Source organism: Carcharhinus amblyrhynchos, chromosome 5 (genome assembly GCF_965287045.1).
Source record: "Carcharhinus amblyrhynchos chromosome 5, sCarAmb.v2.hapA, whole genome shotgun sequence".
Classification (NCBI taxonomy): domain Eukaryota; kingdom Metazoa; phylum Chordata; class Chondrichthyes; order Carcharhiniformes; family Carcharhinidae; genus Carcharhinus; species Carcharhinus amblyrhynchos.
Genome location: NC_137328.1, coordinates 100880554 through 100895124, shown reverse-complemented (window position 1 = coordinate 100895124; position 14571 = coordinate 100880554). Strand labels below are relative to the sequence as shown.

The 14571-nt window shown below is 41.7% G+C and overlaps 1 protein-coding gene across 2 annotated transcripts in view; it reads left to right on the top strand.

Annotated features, from left to right (window-relative positions):
• Positions 1-2445: 2445 nt before the first annotated feature.
• The window catches only part of wdr41 (WD repeat domain 41), a 51821-nt gene continuing 39695 nt past the window's right edge, over positions 2446-14571 (top strand). For both annotated transcript variants that reach the window (XM_080189330.1, XM_080189329.1), the window contains exon 1: positions 2446-2809. The gene's annotated coding sequence lies outside the window, so the exon portion shown is untranslated. The remainder of the gene's footprint in view (positions 2810-14571) is intronic.

Below are 14571 nucleotides of genomic sequence, written 5' to 3'. Positions count from 1 at the left end.
GGCTCAGATAGCTGGCAGCTCTCCAGTCCCAACAGCGCCACCAAGAGTGGTGGCCATTGCTGATTCTGCAGTCAGTTCCCAATGAAGAGTATCTCTAGAGTCAAAAAAACAAGAGGGTGGGGTGTGGCAAGAGGTGGTTTCACTAGGGCCAGCCTGGTAGGCCCTGATATGGGGGTTGAGATTATGATTGGGATGGTGGGGTGAACAAGCCAGGGTGGGGGCAGCCTGTGGGGAGTGAGGGCAGCACCATTGGTCAGAAGGTGCCTGAACAGAAAAGTTCCTTGCCCAACCCCCAGTAACGTCACCAAGATTTACCTGGCAGTTACACCATGTGATGTAAGCACCTCCATGCTCCCCCACCCAAGTGCTGGTTAAATGCAAGGAGGCATATGAATGGCTATCAATTGGCTATTTAATTGGTCCATAGGCAAGTGAGAAACCCACTTATCATTGGAAGAAGCAATGAGCATAGCTCACCACAACTTGCGACCCAATTGCACACGTTCCTTCTGCTTTATTTGAGTAGTAGGATGAGGCCTGGGATGAGGTGAGGAAAGACAGTTCAGCTAACAGCCATTGTTGTGCCTCTCTACAGCTACTGCCCCCCTCCAATGCCTCTGCAACAAGATGGGACTGCTGTCAACAGAGTCCATTCTCTTCTCTTGAATCGTAGCCAGAATATCACTTGCAATAGCTTCTCTTCATGCTCCCACACTGTAAACTCTGGTGGCTCTGAAGGCTCTGTATGGTGTAGGTTCACCCATAGTGTGTTAGGGAGGGAGGTCCAAAACTCTGACTTCCTGACTTCCTGACAGTGAAGGAACAGTGACATATTTCCAAGTCATAATGGTGATTGGTTTAAAGGGGACCATCCAGGTGGTGATGTTCCCACATATCAGCTGATCTTGTCCTTTTTCTAGAAAGTAGTGGTCATGGGCTTGGAAGGTGCTGTCTTAGGGACTTTGGCAAATCTTATAGATAGTACACGCTGCTGCCACTGTGAATTGGAGGGAGTGAATGTTTGCGGATGGGGGCGGGGCAATCAAGCAGGCTATTTTGCTCTGGATGGTGTCAATCTTCTTGAGTGTTATTGGAGCTACACTCATCCAGGCAGTGGAAAGTATTCCATCACAGTTCTGACTTGTGTCTTCTAAATGAAGGATTAGGTTTGCAGAGTCAGGAATTGACACTACAGAACTCTCAGCCTTTGACCTGCTTTTGTAGTTATATTTCTATAACTTGTCCAGTTCTGTTTCTGATCAATGAGAACCTACATATTTATACTGGGCAATTCAGCGATGATAATACCACTGAATGTCAAGGGGCGATAGTTGGATTCTCTCTTGTTGTAGATGGTCATTACATGGCAGTTGTGTGGCGTGAATGTTACTTGCCATTTATCAGCCAACCCTGAATGTTGTTCAAGTCTTGCTGCACGTTGGCATAGTCTACTTCAGTATTTGAGGAGTTGTGAATGGTGCTGAACATTATGCAATCATCAGTAAATACCCCCACATGACAGAGTGAGAGTAATTGATTAAACAGCTGAAGATGGTAGGGTCTTGGACATTATCCTGAGGAATTGCTTGAATTTAACTTGCACCAGCTGCCATGGTGGAGTTCAACTTGTATTCCCAGATCATTAGCCTGGACCTCTGGATTACTAGATTGGGACCATTATTACTAGACCCCTACAACTCTCTGGGCACTATCCAATTCTTACTTGAAAGTCATGATTGAGTCTGCCTCTGCCATACCCTTGGGCATCATACTCCACATTCTGATCACCTGCTGCACAAAAAAAATTGTGGCCCATCTAGCCTGTACCAACAGCAATCTCACCCAGGCCCTATTGCCATGACCCCACGTACTTACCCTGCTAATTATCCCTGACACTAAGTGCCAATCAATCTATCCTGCACATCTTTGGGCTGTGGGAGGAAACCATAGCACCCAAGGAAACCTGGTGGGGAAACCATATTTGTTGTGGCTACTATATGGGTGTCCTCTTATTCTGGCCCCAGCTGGAGGGGCTGAGTTGCCTCCTGCTGTAGCTGACCCCACGATGTGGAGATGCCAGCGTTGGACTGAGGTAAACACAGTAAGAAGTCTCACAACACCAGGTTAAAATCCAATAAGTTTATTTAGTAGCAAACTTCACAAGCTTTCGGGACTCTGCCACTTCGTCAGGTGAGTGAGGGGGGGGGGGGGGGGCGGCTCTGATCACAAACAGGGAATATAGAAACACACACTGAGTGTTATTAGATGGGTGTCCTCTGATTCTAGCCCCAGCTGAACAGCTCAGCAGCCTCCGGCTGTAGCTGACCCCCACAGCGCATTGTGACATCACAGGCTGCGTGCGCACTCCCATCGGCCCGCCCCTTTCCACGCCCGCTGTCGCCCGTACGTCAGTTCCGGAGCTGCGGGCGCATGCGGGGTAGCAGTTTGTGGTTTTGTTTTGGTGCCGGTTGGCTTCGTGACGCTTCTGTGATCCTCCGCGGGCTTGGCTGTGTGCTGGTTTGTGTGTGTGTGTGTGTCAGCTCATCTCCTCCCCGGACCGTGGCCTTCCCCAGGCCCAGCAGCTGTTTGGTTGGGGTGTGGGGGATATAAGCCTGCTGCTTCTGGGTGAGAGGAGCCGGGACACTGTGGCAGTCCCAACCACCCCGAATTTACCAAAATCTACGACCCCAATCCCTGTTCCATTCGTCCCTCACCATCCCCCCACCCCCCACCCCCACCGTACCCCCAAATCCCTGCTGCTGGCAGACATTTCCCCTCCCCCCTCCCCTTTGCTGGAACACACCGTCAGGTGAGTGAGTGTCTCTCTGCAATCGGTTAGATTCCCTTTAAACCAGTGTGTAGCTCGTTTGATGGATTTTTGAGAATGAGCTGTGTGCGTTTTTGTTAATAATTCCACTTTTGCAGGGATGAAATATGTTTACAGGTGGGCACAGTGGCTAGGTGGATTGGCCGTGCAAAATTCTCCCTCAGTGTACCCAAACAGCTGCCAGAGTGTGACGGCCAGGGGATTTTCACAGTAACTTCATTGCAGTGTTAATGTAAGCCCACTTGTGATACTAATAAATCAATGAACTTTAAGCTTAAAAAAAACAGTGGTTAGCACTGCTGCCTCTCAGTGCGAGGACCCCAGGTTCAATTACCCTCTTGGGTCATTGTCTGTGTGGAGTCTTCCCGTTCTTGTGTCAGCATGGGTTTCCTCCCACTGTCCGAAAGAGGTACTGGATAGGTGCGTTGGCCATGCTAAATTCTTCGGAAGAGGTGTGGGAGTGTGGCAACTGGGGGATTTTCATTGTAACTTCACTGCAGTGTTAATGTAAGTCTACTTGTTTTGATTTGATTTATTATTGTCACATATTAGTGTACAGTGAAAAGTACTGTTTCTTATGTGCTATATGGACAAAGCATACTGCTTATAGAGAAGGGAACGAGAGAGTGCAGAATGTAGTGTTACAGTCATAGCTAGAGTGTAGAGAAGGATCAACTTAATGCAAGGTAGATCCATTCAAAAGTCTGACAGCAGCAGGGAAGAAGCTGTTCTTGAGTTGGTTGGTATGTGATCGCAGACTTTTGTATCTTTTTCTTGATGGAAGAAGGTGGAAGAGAGTGTGGCTGGAGTGCATGGGTCCTTAATTATGCTGGCTGCTTTGCCAAGGCAGTGGGAAGTGTAAACAGAATCAATGGATGGGAGACTGGTTTGTGTGATTGGGCTACATTCACGACCTCTTGTAGTTTCTTGCAGTTTTGGGCAGAGCAGGAACCATACCAAGCTGTGATACAACCAGAAAGAATGCTTTCTATGAAGCATCTGCAAAAGTTGATGAGAGTCATAGCTGACATGCCAAATTTCCTTAGTTTTCTGAGCAAGTAGAGGCATTGGTGGACTTTCTTAATTATAGTGTTGACATGGGGGGACCAGGACAGGTTGTTGGTGATCTGGACATCTAAAAACTTGAAACTCTCGGACATTTCTACTTCGTCCCTCTTGATGTAGACAGGGCATGTTCTCCACTGCGCTTCCTGAAGATGATGATCATCTTTATTTTGTTGACATTGAGGGAGAGATTATTATCGCTGCACCAGTTCACCAGATTCCCTATCTCATTCCTGTACTCTGTCTCATCATTGAGATCTGTTGCAGTACAGAGATGTCATCAATAAACTTGAAAATCGAGTGACATAAATAAGTAAATAGTAACTTGTGACACTAATAAATAAGCTTTAAAAAAACTTTAGATAAAGATTAGAATTGGATACTGGAATTGCAACGCTGTTCAGGAAACTATATGGGAAATATTGCCAGATTTAGGGGATCTAATTATTTTAATAATTTAGCATAAAATTACAATCAGTGCCGTATTGCTTAATGAAAACCAGAGGATTGTTATATTTTGCAGTAAATTGTAATCTAAATTTTGTTGCTGGTAGGTAAGTAAAACATTTAAGTTTATATCTGGAAAATAGTGATCATCATTATAGAAATGAAACAACTCACTTGTGGGTAGTAGCCATGTCTTTATTTTTCTAGTTAATATAATCATGTGTGGCACCTTCGATCTGTGGAGTGGTCCTCTATGTGGGGACCTCAGGACACATCTCATCCTGAATAGCCAGATGTGCAGGAAGTGTATTCAGCTCCACCTCTAGGTTTTGTGGTTTTATGGATAGCCTTTTTATAGAAGTAGTCATTTAAAGGTCCAGAGAAATAGAGGGAACAGGTGGTTAAGAAGGATAAGGTAGGTACTACAGGCATCCTGTGAGTGCATCTCATTGTCTAACCAATATTCAATTCTGAGAGCAATGATTTGCCTGGAGAATGCAGCCAGAAGCAAGTCCATAACACCACTGCTAACTCAGCTAGTGGGTGCATGAGAAAGATTGGAAAGTAAGTAATGATAGGGAATTTGATTGTTAGGGAGCAGATGCAATTGTGAACAGAGTCTAGCTAGGAAGGAAACTAACAAACAGGACCGCGAAACAAGTCACCTCTGAGTTACTTATTGTACCATGTGCAAGTGAGTATAGAAATAAGATTGAGCAGATAGATGTGTGGCTGAAGGGATGGTGCAAGGAGGAGAGCTTTAGAGTCGTCAGACCTTTTGACAGGGTTTGGGGAGGTGGGATATGTATAGCAAAGACAGATTGCACCTAGACTTGACTGGGGGCCAATTTTCCAGTCGCTTCAGCAAATCGCTCTACATGGGAATGTTTAAACAAATGAATATGGAAACCAGGAGCTAATATTGGAAAGGAACGTTGAGGTGGGAGTGATGGAAAGTACAAGAGTAGGAAGTAGTAAAGTATTAGGTTGGGTCAGAGTAAGAAGGAATGTAATCAAATCTAAATTAGTGTTATTATGCATGTATGTGAATGTGTGTAATATGGTAAATAAAATTAGTGAACTGCAGATACAGATAGTCATTTGGGAATATGATGTGACAACAACAGAGACTTAGTTCAAAGAAGGACAGGAATGTGTGTTATACATTCCATGATGTATACATTTCAGGAAAGTTGGAAGGAGTGAAAGGAGAAGGGGTGGCAGTATTGATTAAGAAGAAAGGCTCCTCCAGATGGGGACAGAATCTATTTGGCTAGAGCTAAGAAAAAATAAAAATACCATTACTTCGCTTGATGTATTTTGTAGGCTAAACATTAGCGGGAATGGTGTAGACGAGCAAGTTTTCAAGAAAACTGCAGAAAAGTGTAACAGCGATAGAGTGGTTATAGTGGGGAATTCTAATTATCCTAATACAGGCTGGGTTAAAAAGATGTAAAAAGACAGAGAGACAAACATTCCTAGAGTGTGTTCAGAAGAATTTTCTCACATCAGTATGTTTCCATTCCAACAAGAAAGAAAGCATTGCTGGACCTGGTTCTTGGGAATGAGGTGGGCCGTGTGGATCAAGTATTTGTAGGGGGCAGTGATCACTATATCTTAAGGATTTAGGTTGATTAATGAAAAGTACAAGGAGGGATCTGTATAAGAATAATTAACTGAGAAATGCAATGGGATAAGAATAGATCTGGCCCAGTGAAATTTGAATCAAAGACTGGAAGACAAAACGATAACTGAACAATGGGTTGCCTTCAAAGAAAAGAGAGTTTGGGTACAGTTCTCAGTAGAGTGGAAGATAGGGCAGACAAATCCAGAGGCAGCAGATGATGAAAGAGAGACTAAGATGAAGTAGAAAAAGGGTGCATGTAGGAAGTTCAAAGGAGAATTAGGAAAACAAGGGTATGCGAGGAGACTGGCAGCTAGCATAAAAGGGGATATTGCTGTTGAAGCTTTTTTATCTTGTACAGGACAAATGCAAGAATACTAAATTTCAAAGGGAAAACTAATTTATATTGTTTATGGAAAGGATGCTGATTGGCAAGAGAGCTGTGGTCAAAGCATGCCGTGGAGAATGCACCAAGTTTTTTTTTAAATTCAAAAAAGGCAAGTTGACTCTGATCAAAGCTTTGCCGTGAGGAATGTGCTAGGGAACCAATGTCTCCTTTATGCTTTTACTTGATTGAAAAAGGTGTAACGCAGGACGATATGGATATGTGTGTATGTGTATATACATACACGTATGTGTATAGTTCTCAGCAAGCATTAGTGAGCCACATTGCGAGCCTGACAGATAATCTTAAATTGATTGTCTATGTAATTGTCAAAGAATTCAGGATTGTTCAGTTAGTGCTGGTAATTGCAGAATCAGATCTAGTGTTAGACACTTCTGAGTTTTGCAAACATTGGCTGGCTGAGTCTGATCAGTATGCAAGTCGAAGGGATGTGCCGTTTGATACAATCTCGTTTTTGGGATGGTCGGCCTACAGACCTGCCATCACACTGATGCTGAAATTCTTGTACCACAATACCCATTTGTGTGATAGAATGTCTTTTTGGCTTGACACCAGAATCCTGTTGGTGGAGAATTCCATTCATGTTGCTGCTGCATAGTAGCAGCATGAAGCAGTTAGATTCACCTGTTGCTCAAATTTTTGAGACACATTATCCTTCCAGGATAATTTGAAGTAGACTGGGTATTTTTGGGTCCAAAAGCATGAGATCTGTTTGTGAATTTGCACAATATACAGTGATCAATGATCTCATCAGCTTAGCCATTATCCCACTGGATAGCTTTGACACACCATATCTTGGCATCAAGCTTGCACAGTGAGCAGATGGCTTGGGCCTTATTTATGAGGTCACTGATAAGGACAATGTCATATTCATGGAGCTGTTGGCATCCCAACACCTATATTGACTAGTGAAGTTAGGCTTGCAATGGACAGTAAGAATAAGCCCAGCAAATACAAATCAGTCAATTTAACCTCGATGGTGGGGAAAACTTACAAATGATAATTTGGGATAAAATTAACAGCCACTAAATATGGGTTAATTAAGGAAAGCTAGCATAGATTAATTAAGGGTAAATCAATTTCAATAACTTGGTTAAAATTTTTGATGAAATAACAGAAGGTGGATGAGGTTATTATGGTCGATGTGGTGTATGGACTTCCAAAAGGCATTTAATGAATTTGCACTTCAGATTTGTTATAAAGCTAGTGCTCTGGAATAAAAGGGACAGTGTTAGCATGGGTGTGAAATTGACTGCACAACAGAAAACAGAGTAATAGTGGTAAATAGTTGTTTTTAGATTGGTGGAAGGTTTATTTATTCATTCATGAGATGTGTGCATCACTGGCAAGACAACCATTTGTTGCTTCTCTCTAATTGCCTTTACAGCATAACTCTACATTATAGAATCCTGCGGTACAGAAGGAGGCCATTCAGCCTGTTGTGTCTGCACCGATCACAATTCCATCCAAGCCCAACTGCTGTAACCCTTCATATTTACTCTGCTAATCCTCCTGACACTAAGGTTAATTTAGCATGGCCAATCAACCTCACTCGCATGCACATCTTTGGACTATGTGAGGAACTGGAGCACCTGGAGGAAACCCATGCAGACATGGGGAGAATGTGCAAAATCCACATAGTGACCTGAGGCTAGAATTGAACACAGGTCCCTGGTGCTGTGAGGTAATAGTGCTGGTCACTGTGCCATCATGCCATCCCATCATTAATAATCTAGACTGTGTTGTACAGTGAATAATTTCAAAAGTTGCCAATGATACAAAACTTGGATGTGCTGTGAATTGTGAGGAAGTTTGTGTTAAAACTTCAAAAGGATGTGGATCATGGAATAAGTCAACTAGTAGTAGATGAAATTTAATGCAGAGAAATCTAAAGTAATTATTTTGTATAGACGCTCTGCATTCTTCCTACCAAAACTAAAGGGTACAACTCTAATGGGGTGTGGGAGCAGAGGAACCTGAGGTTATATATGCATAAATCACTGAAGGTGGTTAGTAAAGAAGGTGGTTAGTTGGGATCTGAGGCAACAAAACATAGGGAATAGGAGCAGGAGAAGTCCAGAGGGCCCATTGAGCCTGCTTTGCTGTTCTGTGTAATAATGGGTGGTCTTAGTCTTCAACTTTACTTTCTTGTCTGCTCCCCAAAACCTTTGATCCCCTGAGGGACCAAGCATCTGAGTTATGAGAAACTTGTACGAAATACTGGTTCAGCCTCAACTGGAGTATTGTGTCCAGTTCTGGCATCACACTTTAGGAAGGGTGCAAAGGCATTAGGATGCAGAAATAATTGAAGAGCTTCAGTTAAATAGATGAATTGAAGAAGCTGAGGCGGTTCTGTTTTGGAAGGTAGAAAGTTGAGAAGAGATTTGTTAGAGGTATTCAAAATCATGAAGGTCGGGACAGAGTAGATTTGGGGCAAACTTCCCACTGGTAAAGGATGGAGAACGGGAGGACCCTGATTTGATGTTTGGTAAAAGAAGCAATGACGATTTGAGGAAAATCGTTTTTGTGTAATGAGTGGTTATTAGGATCTGAAATGCACTGCTTCAGAATGTAATTGAGGTAGATTCAATCATAGTTTTCAAAAGAAAAATTACCTGAAGAGCTGAAATTTGCAAAACCATGGGGAGCAGGTGAGGCAGTGGCAGTGAATGAATTGCTCTTGTAGAGAGCTAGTTTAGATAGGATGGCACAAATGGCCTCCTTCTGTGCTTGAATCATAGAATGGTTACATGTGGCACAGTGATTAGCACTGCTGCATCACAGCGCCAGGGACCTGTGTTTGATTCCTAGTTTGGGTCACTGTCTGTGTGGCGTTTGCACATTCTCCCTGCTGTGTGAGTTTCCTCTGGGTGCTCCGGTTTCCTCCCACAGTCCAGGGACGTGTGGGTTGCTAAAATTGCCCCTTAGTGTCAGGGGGACTAGCTAGGGTAAATGCATGGGGCTATGGGGTAGGACCTGGGTGGGATTGTGGTTAGTGCAGACTTGATGGGCCGAATGGTCTCCTTCTGTACTGTAGGATTTAATGATTGGTATAAATTGGTGAGTATAAAATTGTTTAAAAATGCAGAGTGGACTGGAACAGACCCAGTGCGACTAGATATTAGGGACGTCTTGGAAGGTAAAATAAATCGATCCTAAAGAAGGCAGAAAGCAACAAAATGAGCGATGCTGATTAACAAAATCTGATGCTGCAAAAGCTAACAGGAAGGGAATGCTATAGACTTTGGGTCAGCCTAAGAAAAACATTGATCAATAAAGTATGTGAACATAGGAAAATTATTTCAATGGGAAATTTCAATCAATCCGAAGACCCAAGTGGTTTAGCTATAACACAATATTGATTTTAGTTGGGATGTATTTGTGTGAAGAGGGCATAATGCTCATTTTCCCTTGTGAATATTTGATCACCCACTATGTTAAGAAAGCCACAAGAGGAAATGCTTACTTCGACCTAGTAATTGTTTGTGATCTTAAATGGATTAACAAACAAATTAAAAGTGAAATGAAGAGGGAAAATGACTTGTATAAATGCTGCAGGGTGAAAAGTGATGGAAATCACAAGGATGAAAATGCAGAAACATGTTAAAAGGGTGATCAAAGGGATATTTAAACGTTTTCAGTCCCATAATCAAATCCCAGCATGGCTTTGCCCCTCCTTACCTCTGTAACTGCGTGCAACTTTGCAATCCTCTGAGAAATGTATTCCTACAACTCTGCCTCTTGTGCCACCCTTCCTCCCTTGACACCACAATTTCCAGCTGTGTCTTCAGCTGTCCAGGCCCAAAGCTTTGATATTCTGCTAATAAACCTGTTTGTCTATCTGCCTCTTTCATTTTCTTTGATATGTTTGTTTAAAAATGCCCCCCCCCCACCCCTGCAAGAAATAGTTTAATCACCTTTTTTTTTGTTCTTCCGCTCATTATATTCTGTCTGATGTTTCTGCTAAGGGATTTTTCGTTTGCAATAGGTTTGATTTATTCATTCATTGGATGTAAGTGTTGCTGTCAAGGCCATTATTGTATTTGTTGCCATCCCTTTTTGCCTTCAAGAGGCAAAAAGGGATGGCAACAAATACTGCTTTGAAATGCTGCAGTCAATGTGGTGTAGAAAACTGCAATGCAGTTATGGAATAAGTTCTCAAGTTAGACCCAACAATGATGGAGGAAGGATGATAAGTTTCCAAGTTTCCATGTAACACAAATTCTTGTTAGTGAAATGGCTGAGGGTGAAGTTGAAAGATATTAATCATGCCCAAAGAATGAGGAGAAACAATAAACCATTTTACCAGGATGTTGAAAGATAACTGAAAACAGTAGAATAGAAAATAGATGAAGTAATGATCAATCTTGTTGTGTTCTGGTTAGACTATATGTTGGACTGTATGACTTTCATGAGTTGGAGGCAATTACTAGGCTGATCCCCAATGTCAACGCTATGAGAAAAGATTGAAGAGAATTGGACATTTTAGTTCAGAAAGGAGATGTTTGGGAAGTGAGTTTAAAGAAGTGGATAAGAAGTAACCGAGGATATTACTTGATGTGTTGTTAAAGTGCAATCAGAGGACATGGTGAAGAGCAACACGAAGCCTGGTATCAAGGAATTCTTCTCAGTATTTAATGTGTAGAATAAATGTCCATATAGAGTAGTAGAGACAAAAACACTGACAATTATAAAAAATGCAATTGGTTGTAGTGGTGGGAAGAACTGGTGGTAGGATCGCTGTGGGTGAGTGCGTTAAAACTAAACCTCAACCATTCAGCCTTGAATTCCATTTCTTTAAGACTGCCTTAGAACCAACCTGTTTGACCAAGCTATTAGTCATCTGTGTTAATATCTGCTTATGTGGCTCAGTGTCAAATTTTGTTTTATAATGCTCCTATGAAGTGCTTCAGAATTCCTTGCATTAAAAGAGGCTACATGCATATGTTATTATTAAGATGGACTAAATTACTTTCTGTATCCATACTATATTGAGACAAAATTATAACTGTTGGTCATTGCAATGTCTGTAATTTTATTCATTAAATGAACAGAGTGAGAACATTTAAGGCAGAGTGCAGAATTTCCTATAATCCGTACCTTGATTTAGATTTAAAAACTAGTTTTGTTATCACCTCGGCTCATTAAAACCAAGGCGCACTATTTATTTTGGCCAGAACCTTTAGGCCACAAAATCTGACCTGTGTTCCCAATGGCTTCCTGTGAGGAAATTTCTGTAAATAGGGGTAACTCAAGATTAATTAAATGAAAGGAATTTGTTCAGTTGCCATTGTTTCCCAAATAATATTTGAGTCAATTAGGTGCAAATATCTCAAAAGCAAAACACTTTCAAAGTTGGAAATCTGAAATAAATTGTAGAAAATGCTGTGAACGCTCAGTTGGTCAGGCAAGAACTGGGGCGAGAGGACAGCGTTAACTTTTCGGATCAATGACCTTGAAGTCTGTGTGCTGCGTTAGCTAAGATCACCTAATTCACTGCAGAACAAAACCTGAGACCTTCCCTGCCTGTATGTTTCAGCTATCCACTTGATAAGCTTGCTGAAATAATGGGAGAGCTCTGTGACCCTATTCCGTGTGCTTTCAATTTGGACATCTAGTTCAGCTTACATTCCTAACAGCACATTTTTCCTAGCGAGTATGTGAATAGGAACCTTATTTAGTTCAGTTTATTTTTCAGCAGTTCAGTTGTAATGATACAGCAGATAGCAATTCCTTTCCTTTCGTTTTCTTCCATAAGATCTTGTGAGGTTTAATACATTCTTTTCAAGCAGGTAAGCCTGTTTTATCTGGCCTGCTGACCTACTGTTTGGCTCTGATGCTTTTGTGCTTTTTTGATGCCTACTTGAACAAGAAGTAAAAATGAGGTCTGGCATTGTGGCTGGCTTGTTAGAACTCTCAGTGCAAATCTGGAACTGAGAGAATTTTTTGTTAGTTACTGATCCAGAACGAATAGGAATTGAAACTTCCAGGCCTAAGATTGCAAAATGGGCCCATTATCTCTCAAAAAATAGAAGTCAATATTGTAGATTAGTATACGGGGACACCGAGAGCAAACAATCAGTATCAAAGTCTCAAATTCTTGGATCACAACAGGCTGAGAGTTCTTAAAGTCTATGCATACAATATATTTTTTATAAGAATGTATATAAATTTTGAATCATTTATGCTCTGTTGTTATTTTCAAACATACTTAAGTAGTTTTATTTCTTCTATTTAAACATTAAGGTGCCCAGAGCATTGAACAGTTATTTATCTAGCTGTTAGCTACACTTCCAAACACATTTGAATTCCAATGTAGTATAAAGGCATAACTAGATTTCTTGTTTGGCATGAGAACATTGAACAGTAATATATCCATTCCTGATGATTTATTTTTGCACCAAGATGGAAATTCAATAACTTGAATTATGTAATGGAAATAATGCAGCAAAGTGAGAGTCGAGTGGATCAGATCATTTAGTTTAAACAGATTTGAATTGCAGGAAGTAGATTGTTGAATTTAGGTTTCACTGGTGACACAGTTGGTAGCATTCTTGCCTCTAAGTCAGAAGCTTCTGAATTCAAATCCCACTCCAAGTCTTGAGCACAATATCTGTACTCCAGTGCAGAACTGAGGGATTGCTGCAATCTCAGAGGTGCTGCCTTTCAGTTGAGATAGTAAACCAAGACCCTTTCAAGTGGAAGTAGAAAAGATGTTGTATCACTATTCTGAAGGCAAGTGGGGAAATCATCCCTCAATCAACATTACAAAAACAGATTATCTGCTCATTATGGCATTGCTGTTTATGGGAATTCTGAAAGAAAACCTCTTTTCCCAAAGAGTGAGAGAATGTGAAACTCAATATCATAGAGATTGGTTGGAGTAAATGATGCATTTTTCATGGGAAATTGCCCCTCAGTTTGCGTGTGTGTGTGTGTGTGTGTGTGTGTGTGTGTGTTCCCTGTGATGGACTGGCGCCTGTTCTTGGTGTATCTTGCTAAGCACCCAGTGTCTTGTCAGGATAGACTCCGACTCCCTGCGACGCTGAATTGGAGTAAGCGATGAAGTGAATTAAGTAGATGGTTATGTTGGTAGATTTGACTGAGAACAGATGGGAGGGGGCTTAAGTGGAGCATAAAAACCGACATGAGCAGAGGTTGGCCATATGTATCATATTGATAAAGTGGAACATTTTGGCTGAAATTTTCCATAACTATTAGTATTCTACCCCATACCTATCTGGAATCTTTATAATTTAATTTGTCAACACATTCCTTGTGCATTAGAAATCTATTATGCCTCTGGGTAGCATCTCAAAAACTTTTTCCCAGTATAAAGCTGCCTACTGTCAAGACTGTAGCTGTCTAATTTTCCCATTAACTGGAGCACCTAGTCCTCTATACTTTAGCATCACTAATAAGAACATAAGAGCTAGGAGCAGGAGTAGGCCCCTCGAGCCTCCTCCGCCATTCAGTAGGATCATGGCTGATCTTTTTGTGGACTCCACATTGCTTACTTGCCTGCTCACCATAACCATTAATTCCTTTATTGTTCAAAAACCGTTCAACAAGGTAACTTCAACTGCTTCACTAGGCAGGGAATTCCACAGATTCACAACCCTTTCGGTGAAGAAATTTCTCCTCATCTCTGTCCCAAATCTGCTCCCCCTTATTTTGAGGCTGTGCCCCCTAGTTCTGGTTTCATCCGCCAGTGGAAACAACCTCCCTGCTTCTATCCCTAATCCACATTACCTTCACAATATTTCTGTAAAATTCCGCCCTCATTTTTCTAAATTCCGATGAGTATAGCCCAGTCTACTCAGTCACTCCTCATAAGCCAACCCTTTCAACTCCGGAATCAACTCAGTGAATCTCCTCTGCACCCCCTCCAGTACCTGTACATCCTTTCTCAAGTAAGGAGACCAAAACTGTATACGTTATTCCAGTGTGGTCTTACCAGCACCTTATACAGCTAAAACATAACCTCCCTGTCTTTAAATTTCATCTTTCTAGCAATGAAGGACAATATTCCATCTGACTTAATTACCTGCTGCACTTGCAAACCAACTTTTTGCAATTCAAGCACAAGGATACTCAGGTTCTCTGCACAGCAACGTGCTGCATTTTCTTAACCATTTAAGTAATAGTCCATTTTGCTATTATTCCTACCAAAATGGATGATCTCACATTTACCAACATTGT